The sequence below is a fragment of the Psammomys obesus genome, unplaced genomic scaffold (assembly GCF_907164565.1).
Source record: "Psammomys obesus unplaced genomic scaffold, mPsaObe1.curated_primary_1811, whole genome shotgun sequence".
Classification (NCBI taxonomy): domain Eukaryota; kingdom Metazoa; phylum Chordata; class Mammalia; order Rodentia; family Muridae; genus Psammomys; species Psammomys obesus.
In genome coordinates, this window is record NW_026596057.1 from 29,867,929 (window position 1) to 29,891,018 (window position 23,090).

The 23,090-nt window shown below is 37.3% G+C and overlaps 1 non-coding gene across 1 annotated transcript; it reads right to left on the bottom strand.

The window, feature by feature from the left end:
* Nucleotides 1-14,217: 14,217 nt before the first annotated feature.
* Nucleotides 14,218-14,361, bottom strand: LOC129689518 (small nucleolar RNA SNORA48). Its single transcript, XR_008722125.1, has one exon. It is a non-coding gene; the product is annotated as a small nucleolar RNA SNORA48 (small nucleolar RNA).
* Between the last annotated feature and the right edge of the window lie 8,729 nt (nucleotides 14,362-23,090).

The following is a 23,090-nucleotide window of genomic DNA, read 5'->3' on the forward strand; positions in this document are numbered from 1 at the left end:
CACTTCGGAAATCAATCTGGTGCTTTCTCAGACAATTAGGAATAGTGATTCCTCAAGATCCATCTATACCACTCCTAGGCATATATCCAAAAGATGCTCAAGTACACAATAAGGACATTTGTTCAACCATGTTCATAGCAGCTTTATTCATAGGAGCCAGAACCTGGAAACAACCCAGATGTCCCTCAACGGAGGAATAGATACAGAAATTGTGGTATTTTTACTCAATGGACTACTACTCAGCAATTAAAAATGAGGAAATCATAAAATTTGCAGGCAAATAGATAGAACTAGAAAAGACCATACTGAGTGAGGTATCCCAGAAGCAGGCAGACACACACGGTATATATACTCACTTATAAGTGGATACTAGACATATAATATAGGATAAACCTACACAAATCTGTATACCTAAAGAAACCAAGCAAGAGGGAGGACCCTGGGTAAATGATCAATCCTCACTCAAAATGACAAACAGTATGGACATTGAAAGAAGGAGAAAACAGGAAACAGGACAAAAGCCTACCACAGAGGGCCTCTGAAAGACTCTACACAACAGTGTATCAAAGCAGATGCTGAGACTCATAACCAAACTTTGGGCAGAGTGCAGGGACTCTTATGAAAGAAGGGATAGTTACTAAGACCTGGATAGGGCAGGAGCTCCACAAGGAGAGCAACAGAACCAAAATATCTGGGCACAGGGGTGTTTTCTGAGACTGATACTCCAACTAAGGACCATTCATGGATATTACCTAGAACCCCTGCTCAGATGTAGCCCTTGGTAGCTCAGTATCCAAGTGAGTTCCATAGTAATGGGAACAGGGACTGCCTCCGACATGAACTCAGTGGCTGGCTCTTTGACTACCTCCCCCAGAGAGGGAAACAGCCTTGCCAGGCCGCAGAGGAGTCCTGATGAGACCTGATAAGCTAGGGTCAGATGGAAGGGGAGGAGGATCTCCTCTATCAGTGGACTTGGAGAGGTGCTTGGGAAGAAAAGAGGGAGGGAGGGTGGGATTGGGAGGGAATGAGGAAGGAGGCTACAGCTGGGATACAAAGCAAATAAACTGTAATTAATATAAAAAATAAGGAATAAAAAATTTTGCTTTTCAATATGTTGATTATACGAATGTTTTAACACAAAAAAATATTTATTCCCATAAGTGAAAAATGGTTTTATTGACAATTAAAAATTGCTTCATAATTATCTTGTGCCTAATTAACATAATGGCAGTCAGAGAATATGATGGATAATTTATCTAATACATAAAGTGTATGTGTGTGTGCATATGTGTGCAAATATAGATAGACAGACAGACAGACGTAGATGATAGATATTGATTGGAAAAGATCCAAAAGCTTTTACTGATCATCTATACATTGTCCTCAAAGGAGTGCTAACAAATAAATTTTTAAAAGAAAACAAAAAGATTACATATGTTAGGCTGTGTCTTCATAAACCTTAGTATGCAGGCAAAGATGCTATTCATTCAGATAATAGCTTTAAACTGTGAGTGTGTTCTATTTTAAGCAGTGACTTTGACTTCACTTTATCATAATCCAAAGGGCAAGGGATTACAATCGATGGAGGGCTGATCATGTAGGAATGACAGTGGAGTAAAAGGTGTCTCATCTGTGATTAATATGGGCTGTTGAGCACATAGAGACACCTGATTCTGAATTTGGAAAACTAAGAGGAAGGACCTTCTGATGAAGGAGCTGACATTTATACTAATGAATGAAAAATGAATGGTGTTGTGGAGACAGGAGAGGCAGCAAACCCTAGGATGCAAGAAACATGCTAGAAGTTCCCTGGTGAGGGACTTGGGGCATGGGTGGGCTGATAACAGTGCTTGAACACTATGTACCAGAATCTGAGTTTGAGTCCAGCATGAATGAAAAAAGCTAGGCAAAGCCATGCATGTTTAGAAGTGCCAACTAGACCTTTGGTGCTTGGTTATGTACTTAGCCCCAGGTTCAGTAGGAAACCCCATCTCAAGAAATATCACATAGCAACAGAGTCCCAGCCAGAATATCTCCACACATGTCACACACACACACACACACACACACCATCAGATTAAGTTAAAAAGGTGTAGTGATGCCAGCAAATGAAAAAGTATCATCTAGTTTGATTAGGGGTGTGTATTAATCTAGAAAAGGGACAGAAACTAAGGCACAAACGGGCAAGAAGTGGCCAACTATTAGACATCTTTTAAGTATCACATCTGAGGGACTTTGTACCCCTTGAAAGCAAAGGGCAAAGTCTTTCCTTAAAAAAACCCTCCTGGGAAGCAGTGAAGCCAGCTAAGTTACAGGGAAAACTGGAAAGATGGAAAGAAACTGGAGACTCAGCCGTACTTCAGGTGAAATATGCCAGTTGTCAAAAACAATAGTGATTATGTGGTTCAGATAGAAAGCAGTTGTGCAGGAAACTGAGGCAACAGAATTTACATGACATGAGAAATTGTGTGATTCAATGTATACAAAGAATCAATGATACTTTCTATGCCTTCTGAGTTGATTACATAGGTGAAGGATAATTATAGTTTAATAAAAAAAAAAAGGGAGTGAAGGAATGGTTTCTCTTTAAGCCACCTACAAAGCATCAAATGAAGAATTCTATATGACTTAAATATGTCCTAGAGCAAATACTTGTCCAGACTTATAAGACTGAGAAGCATCAGCTTTCAAGTAGCCATCGAAACTGAGGAAAGATAAATTCACTGGACTCTTACAGTGTGGAGAAAAAATGAGAGCAGAGTCTATAGTGATGAAGTGATACGTCAGAAGTTGGAGAAGCAAACTGGAATTCCACTCTGCTAAAGAATCAAGGGATACCTGTTCTCCACTTACTTTGACCTTATTCTTGGCACTTGGTTTGAACTAAAAAGAAATCTATAGTAATAGCACAAAACCTGCCCTATATATAGCCCCTCTATAGCACGCCCGTCTATAAGAGAAGACTAACATCAGTAACCCTCAAAAGGGGAAAATCAAAGACAAAACATCATGTGTCCTTCTCAAATCCCATCTAAGTATGACAGGTCAGTGATGTGAAGAGATATCATCTCAAGATTTATTAAGACATTACAGTAGCTTATATAATTTATACAGTATGTTTTCTAGTGATTCCTGACACTTATTCCCAGGAATTGTAGTGAGGATAAACATGAATGGGAACTTTAAATCAAAGCCTGTCAGGAGAAATTTATACTTGGTATCTGTTTGTGATTCTTGACACAAAGCTCCTAAAACCCTTGCAATCTTTATATATGTATATTATAAAAGAGGTATCTGAATCTAGATAGCTTCAGAATGGGACTTGGGTGGCAAAATGCCACAAAAAAATAGAGGTTTCAGATACCCAGTCTGACTCCACACTGCAAACACCAAAGAGAAAAGAAGGTCTCAAGGTCAAACAGATAAGCATGTTTCAATGCCATAATCAATCATACCCACACAATACATTTACAGTAAAATCAATCAATCAATCAATCAATTTAAAGCATTTTTTTTAAAAAACAGACTTTGGAGAGCTTTTAGGTTGCTGAGTACATGGGTGTTCCTGGATGGCAGCTTTCCTGCATCCCTTTCCCTATGTGTTTCTTTCCCTTGCTCTTTATTTACAGTGTTTGCCATGTTCTTTGTAATAAACCACAAAAATCCCTAGAAAATGTTGTCCAGAGGTCTGTAGTTGTCCTAGAAAGTTAACCAATTCAGGATAAGTAGTCCCCAATTTAGAGCCAGGTGTCCAGGAGCACAGCTAAAACAACCTAAAGCCTACCACTGGCATCTGAAGTACAGAGTAATGACCAAGGGCTTGACACTCATTGTGATGCAAGGCTGTCTTCAGGAGCAGAGTGTGGAAATGAATAAAGTATTGGCTATCCGATTAGTATCTGTTGACTGGTTACTAGCGGAGAGAAATGCACACATCTTGATCATTGTGGTGGCTAGTTTTAATTGTTACCTTGGCAATGTCTAGAATCACCTGGAATTGGGTGTCAGTGAGGGACAGTCCAGATCATGTTGCTCTGTGGGCATCTCTATGCAATTATATTGATTGCATTTACTGAGTTGGGAAGACCCGCATCATTACTACGGCACCGTTCTGCGAGTTGTGTGTAAAACTGAGCTCTATCAAGCATGAATTAGTTTGTTGGTCTATGCCCCTTGACCATGAATGCAACATAACCAATTTCTTCAAGATCCTGCCACTGTGAGTACTCTGCTATCAAGTCCTATAACATATGAACTCAAATAATACTTTATCTCCTGACTTTCTTTCATTGGGGTATTTTAACACAGCAACAGAAACAAAACTAAAACAGTCATGAAGGGTTAGATTGCATTGTATAGAGTGTTTGTGTGAAAGCAGAGAGGATAAAAATTTCCTCTAGCTTTCTTTTATAACCACTTCTTTGTTCATTTTCACTAAACATTTTTTTCACAAGACTGTCTTGTAACTTCTGTGTCATTTGATTATGAAGGAATGATATAACTCAAAACAAAGGTGTTACTCAATCATTTTTTTCTTGTATTAAACAACTATACAGATAATTTTAATCACCTTTCATCACTATCTACTTGATCATATTTATTTCTTTACAGTTTTTTCTACAGTTCCACTGCCATGATGATATAAGCTACATTAACAAGTAGAGGTGCACTGAATATATAGTATAAACGCCAAAACAAGTTTGCTGAGTGATCAAAACAAGATAAAGTAATAAAAAATGTTTGCCAATGTAAGTACATACAATTTTAAAGTTTTAAGCTGGGAATACAGAGAAATTTAATACAGCAGAATGGCTGACCTCACAAGGGATGATATGTAAAGACCTCCTAAGTCTATGTGATCCAGCTGAAAGGCAGGCATGCCCTGGGTTATCATATGATCTGGCTGGAATACAGACATACTCTTAATCACAAACAATGATGTCTAATTGAGGAGCAGAAACACTGATGAATCAGAGAAAATTTGACAGACTGAGTCAGGGAAAGGATACACCCAACTCTCACTAGAATAGTTAGGAGAGAGAGGCTACTGAAGAGCAGTGCAGAGAGAGAGCAGAGGAGTTGAATTCGGTGTGGTTCAGTTGAGGGCAGTTAAGTGCATTTGAGTACAGTTGAGTTCCTGCAGTTTCATTCAGTTCATGAAGTCATTGCAATCAGTGCAGGGCAGTTCCTGCAGTTCAAAGTTTCCAAGCAGAGCAATTTCATCAGAAACCAAGAGGAGTCCATTTGAATCAGTCAGCTGGGAGAGGAATTTGAGCTAGAACAGCAGAGTTGAACCAGCCAACCAGAGTTCACAAAGAAACATAAAGGGTGAACTAATTCAGCAAACTTTAGGAGGCCTAAGTTAGCAAATGCAGGAGAGAAGCTACAGCTCTCAAGGTCCAGGCTTGCAGAAGATTAGCTTGTATGGAGGTTAGGAGCTTCCAGGCTTACCTCTAGAGATAGTTAGATAGAAACACCCTGGGCTCAGTTCAGGCCACGTGTTCTTAAGCATGTATTCACATGCTGTCCTCTCATCCCTTCATCTGAGAAAATAAAAAACATTTACATGAGAAAGTTCTTATCATCACAAAAACATCATTTTAAAATCTGTTGTATCTTTAACCATGTGTGCATGTTTGGATTAACTAAACAAAATACACAAATATAAAAAGTTCTTTGTTAAATCCCTATATTGAGGTGTGCTGTGATCTTTCCAAGGAAGGGCAGTTTGCAAATTGGAATAAATGAAAGAAAAACGAGAACATATAGGCTATGCTACTCAATATCTTTTACTCATATGTAAAATATTGTCTTTTGTTGTATAAATTCTTATTTACTTCAAATTTAATTTATAAGGAGAAGCTATGGATATGGTTAAGTTTATAGACTGCTTGTTGCACAAGCATAGGACTTGAGTTTGAGCCCCTGGAATCCCTGGTAAAAAGCCCAACATGACGACATTCCTATAATCCTGGAATCCAAGAAGGAGGAGGATCTCTGGAATCTGACGGCCAGCCAGCCTAAATGCTTCCAGGATCAGTGAGAGACTCTTTGATAAAAGAAAGAGTCTGGAGAGAAAGTGACGTGAACGTCTGGTCTTCATACACATGCTCAGACATAATCTGTTTACCAATATACACACAAACACACACACAAGCATGGGTACATGTCAAACACACACCAAAAGGTGATAAATCAGGAAAATACTTGGACTTATAGCTAAATTAATTCTGTAATATTTTGAAATTTTATGGTATATGCTAACTATTTATCAGATCTAATATCAAAATGGTCTCGGTTTAGTATTTTCAACCGAACTGTGAATTGTTAATAGTTTATATTGCTAGCATATGTGTTTTCCTTGTTTTTAGGATGGTTTAACAGAGTCAGAAAAGCTAAACTACCCAGAAACTGTACTATTCTTAGTGAGTGTCAGAATCCCAGAATATTCTAACAAACAGTTGTTTCCATTACAAATTATGTCATATCATAGAGACAATATTTAAAAATAAACCAAAGGGCAAAGGTTACCTATTAGAAATATCATATGTCTTCAAAGGAAAATGTTAAATGAATCAAGACTGTTGACATATATTATTAATTTTATAATTCTGGACATTCATGTATCTCCTTTGCCCACAAGTTGTGTTCGAAATATTAACTATATTACTTTCATATCTCAGATTTTGTTTTTTTGTTTGTTTTTTTTCAGCTAGTTTATCACTAAGATAAGAAATAAAAGCTCTTATGTACATTGCCACCTTGGTCTTAACAGTTTATGTGTGTAAATGTTTAAAATGTCTATTTACTGGGAAATTTTCTATTGCATAAAATAAAAAAGAAAATATATAAACAAAAATATTATGTATATTTCAATATTAAGAAACTGAAAGATGCAGATTGGGAAAGGATCTTCACCAACCCTATATCTTACAGAGGGCTAATATCCCTCCGTAGAATATCTAAAGAACTTAAGATGTTAAACACCAACAAACCAAGTAAATGCAATTTTAAAATGGGGTACAGAGCTAAACAGAGAATTCTCAATAGAAGAATATCGAATGCCAGAGAAACACTTAAAGAAATGTTCGACGCTCTTAGTTATCAGGGAAATACAAACCAAAAAGACCCTGAGATTTCACCTTACACCCATCAGGATGGCTAAGATCAGAAACTCAAGTGACAACACATGCTGGAGATGATATGGAGAAAGGGGAACACTCCTCCATTGCTGGTGGCAGTGCCAACTTGTAAAACAACTTTGGAAATCAATCTGGCACTTTCTCAGACAATTAGGAATAATGCTACCTCAAGATTCAGCTATACCACTCCTAGGCATATATCCAAAATATGCTCAACTATACAACAAGGACATTGGCCCAACCATATTTGTAGCAGCTCTATTTATAATAGCCAGAAGCTGGAAACAACCTAGATGTCCCTCAATGGACAGAAATTGTGGTCCATTTACACAATGGAGTACTACTCAGCAATTAAAAACAAGGAAATCATTAATTAGCAGGTCCATGGTGGGAACTAGAAAAGATCATCCTGAGGGAGTATCCCAGAAGCAGAAAGACACACATGGTATATACTTACTCATAAATGGATATTAGCCACATAATATAGGATAAGCATACTAAAATCTATACTCCTAAAGAAGCTAAATAACAAGGAAGGCCCTAGGGAAGATGCTCAATCCTCATTCAGAAAGACAAACGTGATAGACATCGCAAGCAGGAGAAGACAGGGAACAGGACAGGAGCCTACCACAGAGGACCTCTAAAGACTACTGATTGAGGTATTGAAGCAGAGGCTGAGACTCAGAGCCAAACTTTGGACAGAGTGCAGGGAATCTTATGAAAGAAGGGGGGGATAGAAAGACCTGGAGGGAACAGGAGCTCCAATAGGAGACCAACAGAGCCATAAAAATTGAGCCCTGGGGGCCTTGAAGAGAATGATATCCCAACCAAGGACAATGCACGGAGAGGACCTAAAACCCCAGCTCAGATGTAGCCCATAGATTCCGTCTCCAAGTGGGTTCCCTAGTAAAGGGAGCAGGGAATTTGTCTGGCATAAACTCAGTGGCAGGCTCTCTGATCACCTCTAATCACACTGGGGGCTTGCTAGGCCACAGGGGAAGATAATACAACCAGTCCTGATGAGACCTGATAGGTTAGGGTCGAATAGAAGGGGAGAAAGATCTCCCCTATCAGTGGACTAGGGGAGGGACATAGGGAGAGAAGAAGGAAGGAGGTTGGGTTTGGGAGGAGATGAGGGAGGGGGCTACAGTTGGGATACAAATTGAATAAATTGTAATAAATGACAATAATTTAAAATATCAGAAAAAAAGAAACTGACAAATGGGCCTGGAGAAATGTTTCAGGGGTTAAGAAAACCTGGACCTTCCACAGGACTTAAGTTTGGTTTCCAGTACCCACATGGGGCAACTAGTAATCTTCTGTAACTCCAACCCCAAGGGATCTGAGTGCTTCTTCTGACCGTCACTGGTACACACACCTGCTCAGAAGAGAGACACAAACACAAATACACCAAAAAATTAAAAAATAAATATTCTCACAGAAATGAGAAAAGAAAGAAAGTCAATGCATATAAACAACTACTCACTACTAATTTCATTTGAACATTCTGAATTCAGTTGTCTGAAAAAGAACAAAATCTTACAACACAAGATAAAAAATATATCACTGAAGAGGCAGATGTATTAAAGGTCACATATATTATTAATGTCTTCATATACTGTTAGCTGAAATTGGACTATTTTCATCAGCTTTATTGAAAACCAATTTTGTGACAGTAGTGAGTTGGTGCATATCTGTTCTCAATGTAAATGCTGCCTTAGTTTACTCCAGCCTGACAGCACAGAGCCCCATTCTACCTTACACACACACGTAATTTTCAAAAAGCTTCCTCTGAAGTTCCAACAAGGAAGTGTCAAATTCCTGAAGTGAATATAACCTGGTCTCAAAGATAACCTCTTTGGATTTTTCATATTTATCTGACCATTCTCCTCTCTGCCTGGCCTTTGTCACCCTCTGGAGACACTGTCAGAAGCCTAGGATCAACAGGTCAAGTTCTGACTGCACAGAAACTGGCCTCTGAGTAGCTATCTGGCTTCACAGAACTTACTATGCTGAGGGGTCTCTACCTCATGGAATACAGTATTTATTTGGTAAGAGAACAGATATAATAATAAATCTGAATATTTTAAACTGGTGCTCCCCATTAGCTAATATTATGACCAGTGTTTTTGAATGTAAGCATCTATGCTTTGGATTACTCTTCTTGTTATAAGCTCATTTTGTAATTTAGCACACAGTGAGTTTAATTAATATATATCTTTTAATTTTACACAACTACTTGAACAACTTTGATTCACTTTGAAAATATAAACTGGAGTATGTACTCTGAGAACAACTGAAAAAGCATAAGTGAACTAGAAAAAGAAGGGAAAATGACTGCTTATTTATACTTCTGAACTACCATGGGAATAATAAATATGGATAATCAATAAATGATCTTAAATAGTCTTCACACAGAAACCAGATCATATATCCATTTAAAATTAAAACAAACATCCTGACTTGTATTCACATGCAAAACAATATCTGTGTGCATATAACCATACTGAGTTTAGATACCACAAGCTGAAGGATGTCACAGAACTCTATGTATAATATGTGTTTATTATATTATATGCCCACACGCTTGATGATTGCCCAAAATGATGATATGGCAAAGGTAAAATGTGGAAATGTCATAGCCAAATCAACAACTAAGACAGAAGTTCACCACCTCCCACTCAAATGCCAATTCGAAAAATACTGAGGTGCTCATTAGTAGGAAGAAAAGTAATCGTAATATTTTAGAATATTAAGACTAGCATTTTTGAAAAGGTGTTTGCAGATTTAGGAAACAAATAACAAATGACTCCAACTTGTCCTTTGGACTTTCTGTTTCCTCTTTTTGCCTGCAAGTTTATGAGCTCACTTGGATTTAAGTCCTGGAAAAATCACCAATTTACACAGTATGGTAAGGAAATTCCCTATGTTATAAGATGTTAATAATCTTACAACTAAAATTAAGGTCTCAAACAGTTTCCTATATCAAGAACATACTATTTCCTCTGGAGTTGACTACCAAGTTCTCTAAGGTCATGATTCTCCCATAGGTTACCAACTGGCTTCAGTCAAACCCTCAAAAATATTTTATTCATATCTTCATTAAAGTAGAAAATATTTCATAGGAGGACATGCAGTCCTTGGGTGTTCTCAATTATACGTAAAATAATGTTTGATGTAGGGTAATAAAAATTAAAGAAACATATCATATGCCGTGGCTTGATTAAGAGATGTCCTACATAATCTCCAGCATTTGGGCACTTAGTCTCCAGTTGGTGACACCGTTTGGAGAGGTTTAGGTGGTGTAGACTTGCTGAGAAAAGTACAAAATAAACACTTCCATAAGGTTGGTCTGCTAATGGTGTTTTATCACAGAGTGATAGAAAAGTAACTAATATATCATTTTATACACACAAACTTTAGACTTTTGGCAGAGATATCAGAGTAAATGGTACAAGTTTTTTTAGTTTTCCTGTCTGAAACTAAAAAAGTAAAAACACTTTAATCACCCATTTGTTATAATTTATTCTTCCCTTGATCCATTTAAGAATGAAATAAAACAGAACTGATCTCAGAGACTCTGAGTATATTTTATAATGAAATATAGATCTTTTTCCTAAGATCACATTAACAATATTGAAACATGTCTTCATTAATATCAAGTTTAATTTTTGTTTTACAGACATCCTGCTAACATAAGCAAATATACCATGTTTCTCATTGTCTGAAATTCTGCTGCCAATGTCTATACGACTTTGGTACTTTATCTAAATTTGGATAACGTGTGTGAACAATATAAATAGAAAATCTTCATGTATGAGGATCAGAGGAACAAAATTATCTACCAAGTGAATTATTGTGAATGATTTGGAATTGAAACGTTTTCAGAAAAACTTTTTAATTGAAAATCAGTTTTCATACAATATATTCTGATCAAGATTTTGTCTCCCCCAACTTCACCCGAATCTTAACCACCTTCCCACCCACCCAACTCCACACCCCCTTTTTTTCTTTCTCTTTAGAAAAGGTACAGGCAAACAGAAAAAAAAAAACAGAATAAAGTGGAAATAACAAAAAGAGAGCAGAAAAAAACACACAGACACATATACACACAAAAACTCTATAAAACACAAAATCAGACACAAAAGACAACCAAGGCAAAATGTGTTCAATAAATATGAGACAGTAAGTCTAAACAATACAGTTGAGTTCATTTTGTTTTGACCACCTACAGCAGAGCATGGGATGTGCCTTTATGTGTGGCTAATATACCCAGTGACATTCAGTGGAGAAAATTAATTTTTTCTTTGAAAATGGATATCAAGTGGAAATATCTTTTTGGTTAGAGATGGCAGACATTTTTAGAGTTCCTAGATCTGGCATGATTTAAGCAAGCTTCAGGCCAAGGATTCCAAATCCTGTGTATAAATTTGTTCTCTTTTTGTTCAGACAAATTGAACCCAATTTCTATCTATCACTAGTGCCTGACCAAAAGATCCAACAAATAAAATATGGTTATTTTTAATAGTGTTATCAAAATTACGAGCCATTTTTTTGGTGCGATCTCATAGTCTTTTTATAATAAAGCCAAATAGTGTAATAATTGTACCATTTTTCCTTACTAAATTCTACTGCTATTTGAATGCTAATTTTCTAACCATTGGCATGGACTGACATTCTATGTTTAGGTCCTAACTTTGACATTCTGCACACCCACCACAATAATAGAAACACCTGATCCCTTAGAAAATTTAAAATTTCACAATAGTAGCACACTTCCAAATTCAAGTAGTTAAATCACGTTCTGTTTAGCAAAATTTTACCCAAGTTCAAAATATTTTTTTATGTCATATTTTTACTACATGATCTACTACTTGGAAATTTCTTATGTAATGACAGCTGCAACCAAAACAAAGAATAAAAAATGTACACTGTGCAGCTTCGATGAGACTATAGTGCATCCAGGAATCCAGTAACAAGTTCTGTATGCAAACTTAACAATTATTAAGGCAAAATTAGGTGAAAACTCCTATATGAATTTTAAATAGTGTACGTATGGGTATCTCTAAGAGTAGACGTGATAGCTATCTAACGATCAAAGACTCCTTCCCTGGGAGGCATGAATGGATGCAGGTATTCCAAAGCAAGGTTGATAGATGAAAAAAGACAGAAGAACAATTGCAAAGACTGGCCATCTCTTCAGGAAGCAGAGTACAAGAGAGTGTTCACGTTATAAACATGATGCTAGCTGATCAAAGCCTGCTTAAAATAAACTAAGATGGGTCTACCATGTTATATGCAGCAGCTACAGTGTTGTCTTGTGAAAAGTCTGAAGATACGTGCTCAGGACATGAGGGAAAGACAGATAAGAATAGTCTCTTGAAGACATGACCAAGCAGTGATATGAGAACATGTTCTAAGCTTCCGTTGCTTCAGCTGGCATCAGTAATTCTTAAGAACCAGAAAAAGCAAAATAAATGAATAACATCACCACGTATTTTTAAACATATGTAGGGAAAGAGTTATATAAGAAAAAAAAGATTAAAAAATAATCAGTGATGGGTAATAAATAAAAATAAATAATTCCTAATAAATTTTTATTTTTATCCTTTATTTCATATAAGCTCACTGTGTGTGTGTGTGTGTGCTTGCACACACTGCTTATAGAGGCAAGGAGGACACACTGAACTAGATTCAATGGCAGTTACGGCCACCATTTGGGTGTTTGGGACGTAACCTAGGCATCTTCAAGAACAACAAGAGGTTTTAACTGTGAGCAATCCATTCTTAAAGAAGATGTGAAAAAAAAATGATAAGACCAGAAATAAATAACAAATATATAAAACTTAGAACATAATGAGAGATGTAAAATAGACAAGTCAACATCACCAAAAATTCTTGCTGATCTGTGAGGGATCTATACAATAAGGAAGCTGTGAGCTCCTGCCCTGGAAACTGTGTTTTTTCTCTTAAAAAACAGAACTAAGAAACTTCTCTGTAGTTTTGTTTTCTATGTAAGTCTGGCCACACATCAGGTGCCAAAATGTTGAAAGATTATTTTTATAAAACTGTATTTGTTTCTCAGTTTCTCACTTAACCCAGCAATCACACAGGTAATTAAAACTGTTATATTTGTTTAATAATAAGCTTCACAACACAACAACTAAGCAGTTATTACTCTATTCTTAATTCTCTATGCTAATTTGGCTTTCTCCCAGTGTACATAGCAGAAATTCTTGCTTTATGTAGCTTTCCTGCTCCAGCTCTTGTTTTTTGATATATCCTGGACATCTGTCGGTGGCTGAATCCCTTACTTCCTCCTTCAAATTCTCCTCCCTTGGCTGTCAGAAAGTCCAGCCCTATTCTGACCCCTGTTCAGAGATTGGCTGTAAGCTGCTTTGGCATATAAGGGAACAATTGGGGAGTAGTGTTCACACAACAGAGACAGGAGATTCTCAGAACAAAATTGCAACCAGATATGGGGAGTACCAAAACGAGCATTTGAATTACACCATAACCTTATGCCTACAGGGTAGGGTATCACCCACACCTCTACTACTTCAGGGCAGACAAGTGGCAAGGTAAGCTTTTCTGTGCTTTGGCCCTCTGAACAGCTCACCTGAGCCCCCACCATTAGGGTCAGCTCTGCTGTGCTGTCCAGGTGGGTCCAGGGCGTGCTGTCCCGAGAGCTGCAGGCTCATGACGTGTGGACAGCTTTCCCAACAGGTAGAAATAGCCCGGGGGGAGGGGGGCATCACCTCTATGCCTGTGCCACCCAATGGAAGTGAGTGGCAGGGTCAGATCTCCTACACTTACATCACTGGGGTCAGCTCACCCCCACCCCCAGGGTCAGGTCCACTGTGTTGCCTGGGTGAAGCCAAGGGCCTGCTCTTCCAGGTGCTGCCACCTCCACAGCAATGCTTCGGTGATGGGTGAGGCCAGCTCTCTAGAGCACTGCAGCTAGTGAGGGTGAGGCCAGTTCTTCTGCACAGATTCTGGACATCCATGGGGTCCCCAGCAGCTGCCTTGACCAGGGAAGTTCTTATATTCTCTTGTAGCAATGTGAACCACGTAATAATATGTCCTGTACATAAAACAGCTTTGGCCACTAAGACAGGCATCAAGTTAGAATGAAAACAGGACTGCCATCTGCTCTGCCCCTGACTGAATTAAGACCACCACCACCAGCAAGGTGATCCTTTGCTCATTGCCAGGGGCAAGACAAGAATCAGGCATAATTTTTAAAAACACAAATTAAACTAATTAGGAATCAGACATAAATACAGAAGACAAAGGAAAAGCAACACATGTATAAATCATGTCAATGAATATGAAACACATTTAGTAATATTAAAAAGGACACTAGTAAGAATGACAATAACACCATTTTAAAATTCAAATCTTTCCTGTAACCATACTTTTCCTCTAAACTGTGACCACTTATTTATAAGTTAAAAGGACAAGATATATTCCTGGAAGAGCTAATTCAGAACAATAAAACTAAGAAATATTAAGGAAGATCTGAATAATATACAAACATGCAATATTAATAGCAGAATTTATTAAGATCACAGAAACTAGATGAACTAAAAAAAGACAAGGTATATTTTGTTTCTAAAGGAAAGACATTTGATGAAAAGTAACAAATAGTGGGAGATTGGAAAAATCTGATATGGACAGTATCTGAAATCAATGAGAGGTAAATTTGAAATACATGAGCAACATATATTATAAAAATTATTCATATTTATGAATGACTAGTTAAAATATGACCTCTCATAAAAAGGGAATATGATCAGAAATTTTGCAAAGAAGAAAAAAATAAAACCATTAGCAAGTACAGAAATAATGGGAAAAATATTTATATATATTAGCACCCAAAGAAATGCAAATTAAGTCATTAGAAGAATATAAGTATAAATAAATCTTGTGTACTATATAAGAGTATTGTTTGGTGTCAATATTTTAAACAATACTAATATATTCCTATAAAATAATATTTTGTGCATAAACTACTAGAAACAGAAAAATCAAATCAGTAATAACCTCAGGGACACCTGCATAGATATCCATATAGATCATATAGAAAGAAACATAGCACCTACAGAGTAAACTAATCATGGGGGTTCACAGAGACTGAACCATCAACCAAAGAGTATGCATGGACTGGGCCTATCGCCCCTATATATATGTAGCAGATATGCAGCTTGGTCATCATATGGATCCCCTAGAAATTGGAGCAGGAGCTGTCTCTGACTCTGTTGTCTGCCTTTGACTCTTTTTCCCCCTAGCTGGGCTGCTCTCTCTGGCCTCAGTGGGAGAGGATGTGCTTGGTTTTGCTTCAGCTTGATTTGCCAGGATGGGTTGGTACTCATGGGGAGCTTCCTCTTCTCTAAGGAGGAGGGGGCGGCAGATGGGGACAGGGTGTGAGGGTGGGACTAGGAGGAGAGGAGGGAGGGGCTGCAATCAGAATGTAAAGTGAATAAATAAATAAACAGGAAAAAACAGCAGTGTGTTAGAAGAGCAAGAATGTGAAACAATGTAGATGACAGTCATTGAAGGCACTGGTATCAGTGATGGAAATCTATAAAGCACTATGTTTGCAAAGGTGGCTCGAACTTTCAAATACAATTATGAATAAAATAATGAGAAGCAGTGTAAGATGCGTGGAAAAACAATTCATACTCAAACCATAACAGGTTTTAGAAAAAAATGTGAACAGAAGATAAATACTTGCCAGTATTCATAATAAGTTTGACAATTTTAAGATAGGAGAGAAGAATATGAAATGGAATGACAATAAGAAAAAAATAACACAGGAACAAAATTGCATTAGTCCTTTTTGTGTAGTTCTGACCAAAGAACTGACAAAAGATTCAGGAAAGAATTATTTATTTTGGTCTATGGTTTTAGAAATTTCCATCTAGAGTTCATTGGCACTGTGCGTCTTAGTCCCCTAAGTCCCCTTAGTCCCCTACATCCTGCAGTATGGGTGAGAGGCAAGGGACAGATCTTTGTCGAGATACAAAGACAGCAAGGCAGAACGCACCCAGGGATTCACATCCACTCACCTGTCTACAGGGTTTTAGCTCATCTGGGTTGGCCAGTCCTACCAAAGTTTCTAGAACCTCCCAAAATAGTGCCACATGCTGGTTCCAAGGCACTCAAATATGAGAGTGTAGGAATATTTTTCATTCAAACCGTAGCATTCCTTACTGACTCACATAGGTTCATGGTGACCACATAATAGAAAACACATATATCCCCATGTCAAATATCTCCACAATCTTAACACTTCCAATATTGTTCAAAAATCTAAGTCTAGAATAAGTACAGTAATTCAGGAATTCTTTTTATCATCATCTACTCAAAATACAAGAAAAAAAGGATGAATAAATTCTCACATGTAATAACACAGAGCAAGTATCCACATAAAAAGAGAGAAAGGGACACAGAAGAAAGGCAGGACCTAAATTAAGTAGGGCAAGTGCCAGTCCGTATAGCTGTATGTCTTGGTCTGGAGCACGTAAGAACATGATGTGAATTCTAAACGTGTGTGCAGCTCAAATGCTATTTCTTTGCCTGTAGCCCATTTGGCGTTTGCGTTGGCCTGGCTCCACTTATCGACTACAGTTCTCATAAACAGAGCCACACAGACCTGATGTCTTCAATATCCTGGGGTTATTCAATGTGACTTAGGATCTACCCTCACAACCTCATCCACCATCCTCTCTGGAGGTTTCTTCAGGGAATCTTGACTGAAACTTCCATAATCCTAAAGCTTTTATATTCTTCATGCTTGCAAAATCAGCAACACATTGATGACACTAAATTCTGCCATCAAATCAGGAAGTTCCCAGGCACCTTAGCAACCATGAAAGTGGGAACCTAAGTAGAAACCTAGATGTCTGGGCAATTGAGGATTGAAAACAGGGAAAACAAAACAAACAAAAACAAAATCCCCAGACCACCATGTTAGAACAGATTGTCCTTAAAGTACTCTTTCAAGATAAAATATTTTACTTCTATTGATTATTGAACTTAATTTCTAATCAATTTCTGAATGTCCTCTAGGAGCCCATTTTATTGTTCTCTTTAAAAATATTTGGCTTTTCTTTCTTTAATTTCTTTATTTTTATATTATGTACATTAATGTTTGACTGCATGTATGTCAGTGTGAGGGTGTTGGATCCTCTGGAACAGGAGTTATAGACAGTTATGAGCTGCCATGTGGGTAGTGGGAATTAAGCTGAGCCCTCTAGAAGAGCAGTCAGTGCTCTTAACCTCTGAGCCATCTCTCCTGCCCCGTTGGCTTTTCTTTAATAGTGTTGATTTGTTTTAAAGTCATGCCTTCTTTGTCCTCATCCTTGCATTCACTCCTTTTCTTCTGGTTGAACTGAATGTTTCTCACATCTTTGTCCTCTGTCTTTTTCTCCCAGTCATCATTGCAAACCTGGCTAAAAGAAGCCAGAAACGGTGTCATTCCTTCCATGCTTTATCTTGTAATTTTTATCTTTGTAATTGTTTCTGCCAAATTAATCCATTTCTTCTACATCCCATTTTACTCAAAATTCTCTATCAAAACATAGAATAAAAGCTCTCAAATTCAATTCACAACAGAGTTTTGCCCATATTTGAAACCAATTGAACACAGACTTTACCAGCTGCATTTCTACTGGCATTCTGGTCTTCTATAACCCCACTGAAAACATCCACTCTGCCCTGATTATAGCATTCTGGGAATTTTCTGACCTACATCTCCAAATTTCTAAACTCCCCTTCCAGGTCACTGTTAAAACCATAAAATGTACATGGTCAGTTTTATTAATTATACAATCCCACTTCTCTGCCAGTTTTCTATAACCATGATCAAACCCCTAACAAAAGCTATTTAGAGAAGGGTTATTTACTTTGACTCATGGAGTCAGAGGACTCAGGCTGTGGTTGTTTAGCTTCACATGCTGGTGCAGAACATCATGGCAGAGTGATTATGTGTTCTGCACTGCACTTTGTATCACTGCAGACCGGAAAGCAGAGAGAGCAACCTGCAATCTGGACAGTAGCAATATACCCCAAAGACCCACCCGATGACCTAATTCTTCCTGGTACGCTTCATTTCAGTGATTCTAGAACCTTCCAAATAGCTACATCAGACTGGGACTAAGTGTTCAAATATGAGCTGGTGATATGAAAGAAAAGAAGAACACTTGGGGCAGGAGATTATTAAATGAGAGGGAGTGAGGAATGAGGAAGGAAGTGGGTGATAGAAAGGACAGTTAGCTAGAACAAAAAAAAACAGAAATAACTACTTTATAGGCAAACTAAAATTTTAATTGTTATCAAATATGAAAATATAATATTTCAGGGCTGTGTATGAGATACCTCCCATGAGTCCTTAATTAAGGGAGACCCCAGAGGTCTCCAAAATTATATAGGCTATGTCATTGTTCTTGCTTTCTCACCAGAAATAGATGATAACACCTTATTACTGAAGGCATCACATACTTTGATTACATGACTGGGAAATCAAGCTGGAACTGAACTGAAAGTATCATCCCTGCTGGCTAGCATTCATAGTGTTTGGAGGTACGCTATAGACTCCTGAAGGAGGAGTATTATCAGTGGTCTCTAATCAGCTATGAAGTCTGCAAACTGTACTCCTAGCCCACCAAACAAGACCTGCCTGATGCTGCGATAGGGGTATGGATGTAATGAGAAAACCAACTACTTTTTAGTTAGAGTTGAGGTCCACTCTTTAGGAGATAATTCACTCATGGTATTTAAACCTCACCTTAAAGACCATGCCTGGGGATTTCATAGGTCCTGGAAGAGAATCTACTATAGTTGTTTCATTAAATAGATATGTCGTCAAAATGTCTTCTAACTATTAATGTTTATATCCATGGATAAATGTGGTACTCAGCATATCAGAGAAACTTCTTGTTGAGGCGGACAGTGTTAATGAAGAAACTCACAATTTGTCAGAGTTCTAAGAGTAAATGATTGCTGAGTGCTCAGGCCTAACTGGACATCTATATTTCCCCCTCCAAAACTCAGAGAGCATACAAGAAGAAGGAAAGGAGGGAGCACAGGAAGTACTGATGTGAAACGCTGACTTCTGGATATGGCATGCCCACTGTAATAGCATAGCAGCTGTTATTCCTTGCCAAACACCTGCACCAAACTGCCCACAAACATCCAGTAAATGGATTAGGGAGGGGTGACATTCCTCCTTAAATAATTATGACAGTGCATGTGCTTTTGGGCAGAAAGAGTCATTTTCTTCAGCCTCAGGTAAGCTACTCAAACTCCAGTAAATAAACCTCCATCCATGCTCAGGAGAGAGACCCTAATTAAGCTCAGTGGGACACACACACACACACACACACACACACACACAGAGAGAGAGAGAGAGAGAGAGAGAGAGAGAGAGAGAGCAACAAAAAAGATTTGTAAGTCATTTTCCCTATACGGAAGTGAGTATATTATAATATGAACACAATTCTTTCCATTTTCTTGGTGGTGAATATTGACCCTTCTCATAATATCAGAAGTCAGCAACTTTTAAAAATAAAGAATAGCACATATTTTAACTATTTCATTGTGTCTAGTTGAAAAAACTTCATGGAAAAGTAATAGGTATCCTGTGGATATCCAGGGAAACTCACAAAAAGGAGTAAAATGTGAATGACAAGGCTCTTATATATTGTTTTAGATTCTTTAAGAAAAAGATGTATGGCTCAGCTTGACATTTTAACATAAAATAAATAAAACTCATGGATATGAAAGAAACCAAATAATGTACAAAATTGGTCCTACAAGAGTTTTGGAAAAAAGATAGATCAAAATTAAGATCTTTATAACTGATGAGCCATGTTTGGAAGGCATTTGTAACAAAAAAAAGTGATCTCATAAAGTTGTAAAACTAATATTAGAAAAATAAAACAATTAATGATAGATTTGTATATAAGTGTTAGAATCATAGAACAATGTTAAACCTACTAAAATCATAAAGTAAAAACATTTTAAAGACATAAAGCTGAACTGAGGCCTGTGTTGTGCAGTGAAGTGAAAGTTACAGGGATTTGTGTGATTGTGAAACACCAACTTTAAACTAATATGTCATTTTATAGATCTCATTCCTCCTGCCTTGTTAACTGGTCACATTCCAGATGGAACAGTTCTCTGGGCAAGCACAAAATACAATTCCATTCCCAAAGTAGCCTATAAAAGAGAGGTACAGTGAGTGGAAAACAACATAAACAAATACAAAATGTTGCTATATAAACACATGTTAAAATTTTTAATTTCTTTGTCTTTTATATTGTAAGTTCAAATACGACTTTTTGTCTGAATTTTGTATAATATAAAAACAGGTGGATCACAATGCCTGGTTGTTCAATTTACTAATTTATCTACTATTATTTCCTCTTGCTGGTGGGATGCATGGCTCCATCTAATATTTCCCAGGGATCAGTTCTGACTTTCTGAGACTGGTAAACTCAGATAAAAATTTCTCACAAAGGGAGATGGACCTGGAAGAAGTTGGGTGAGCAGATGAATGTGATCAAAATATATAGTGTAAAATTCTTAAATAATTAATTAAAATAAGAAAAAGCCCTACATATCATGAATATATGACTTGACAAAGATGGTCAAGCACATAAGCAGTATTGACACAAAAACTGAGCTCGATGAGCAATATTCCCAGTGCCTCAGTCACCTCAGGCGGCAACATGTCCTGCTTCCTTTCCGAGAGTGTTTTGCAGTTTTGTTCTGACCACTGACCAAGAACAAAAATAAAAATTTTGCTAAATAAGCCACCATGTGGTTGCTGGGAATTGAACTCAGGACCTCTGGAAGAACAACAGCAAGTATTCTTAACCTCTCCAGCAAAATTTTGCTAAATGAAATGGCTTCCGCATTTGTTTTATTTATCAAGTCAACAAGTCTTGATCACAAATTGAGCATTGTCAGTAAAGTTTTTGCTTGCAGAATTAAAAACTGGATAACGACAAAAATCACTGAGAGTTGTAAAAAGAAATCTAAAGGTTTATAATCACAAAGACATAGCTCTTGGAAAACAAAGTGTGCTAGCAAATTACCCAGAATGCAACAAAGACAAGATGGCACAAAAGGAATATCGAAACCATAAGAACAACATAGAACAGACCTATGAGATAGGTCCTAGAAAGACACAAGTGTAAAATTAAGTAGAACATTTGAATATATATAGCTGAGAGTTTTTCAGAATAAATGAAAAGGATGTAGAAAGCAAGGAGTGGGATAATGGAATGTAAACAGAAGTTTAGATACACATCTACCACAAAATATCACTGAAAGAAAAAAAAAAAAACAGAGAGGCTTCCAACTTAAACAGAGCCATCCAAAGGTCAATGGACCTCAATGCCAGAAAAGAAAAACGTTAAAAGAAGAGGCAAGTGACATATAGCTAGGAATAGAACGATAAATTCTGAAAAACAAGAGAAATAATCGTAACAGAAAATAAGCTGAGCAAGACGTTTAATAAAACCCAATAGTAATAATTAATCTGAAATGACCAGCAAATAGATATGCCTCCGAGAAGATTAATCAGAAAAAGAAGGTACACAACATTAAACAGTATTAAGATTAAACAGTGAGGCTGTTGTGAACATAGTCAGGCTGATGTATTTCATATAGTTAAATCAGGAGTAAAACATGGAAGTTAATACAATTAAAACTGACAAAACTACAAGGTCATAAAAGCAAAAGATATGCATTCCACTTTCAGGTAAAAAAATCACAAACTTATCACCAGAAGTCCTATGAACTCACCTTATTCCACAGCATGGATTTTGATGGTTTGTGTGGACTAACAACAGACTTTAGGCAGAGGAAACCATAACCGAAATGATAGATGTGGGACTGGGTCCAGAATAGAGAAAATAAGCCTTTTCTCTCGATCCTGACACATTTATAAATTCACACATGATTACACAAATACATGCACACACATGCACACATACACACAAGTTTCGAGGACCTTGCAGAAATAAGACTGGATAATTAGCATACTGTGATCCAAGGTCTGAAAGCCAAATGCTGGTAAAATCTTGAATACCAGAAATACTGCCATCAGGAAAGGCCTCCTTCCTCCACATACTGGCTCAGTCAAGCTGGTGCCAGTCTTTGCTATGCTTACTAAAGGCGGGAAGAAAAGCGTGTTTGTTTGTTTGTTTGTTTGTTTGTTTTGTTTTGTTTCCTTTCTTTTTCAATTAAAAATGTAGTGATATCATATATTCTGATAACTTTCACTTCCCCTTATTTCTTCCATATCCTCCCCATCTCCCCATGCACCCAACTCCACCTTGTTTCTCTCTCTCAAAAACAAACAGGCAAATAAGCAAAGTAGAATATAAAACACACACACACACATAAATGGAAATCATAATACATAAGCAAACGCAAAAGATGGATAAGACAACGACTATTCAAGCAAGGCAATAGGAGACGAAAAGCCTAAAAATATCACTGAATTCATTTTATATTGGCCGTTTGCTTCTGGGCATGGGCCTGCCCCGACATGTAGTTAATATACTCAATGGGACTTCATTTGGGAAAATAAGTGTGTGCCAATTGCAGATAGATTCTTGGTTAAGGGTAGAAGCACACAAAGAAAGAAGAACAAACAAACAAACACAGCAGCAGCAGCATAAACAAGTGTATTACAGACAAACAAGACATGTGAACTCCTGTGGCAGCATACACAAAGTTTTCAAGGCAAATGAGGTTCCCACACTGAAAGGGGGAGGTAAGTGTTCACTGTGTATATTTCTCTATTTTAACTGGGGGTATTCATTAATTGTAGATAGTTTTATTGGTTTTGGCTGACAGGATTTCATCATATGTATGTCAGCAGGGAAGTTTGGATAGGATTATCTTCCTCCAATAGAATTTTAATAGTTA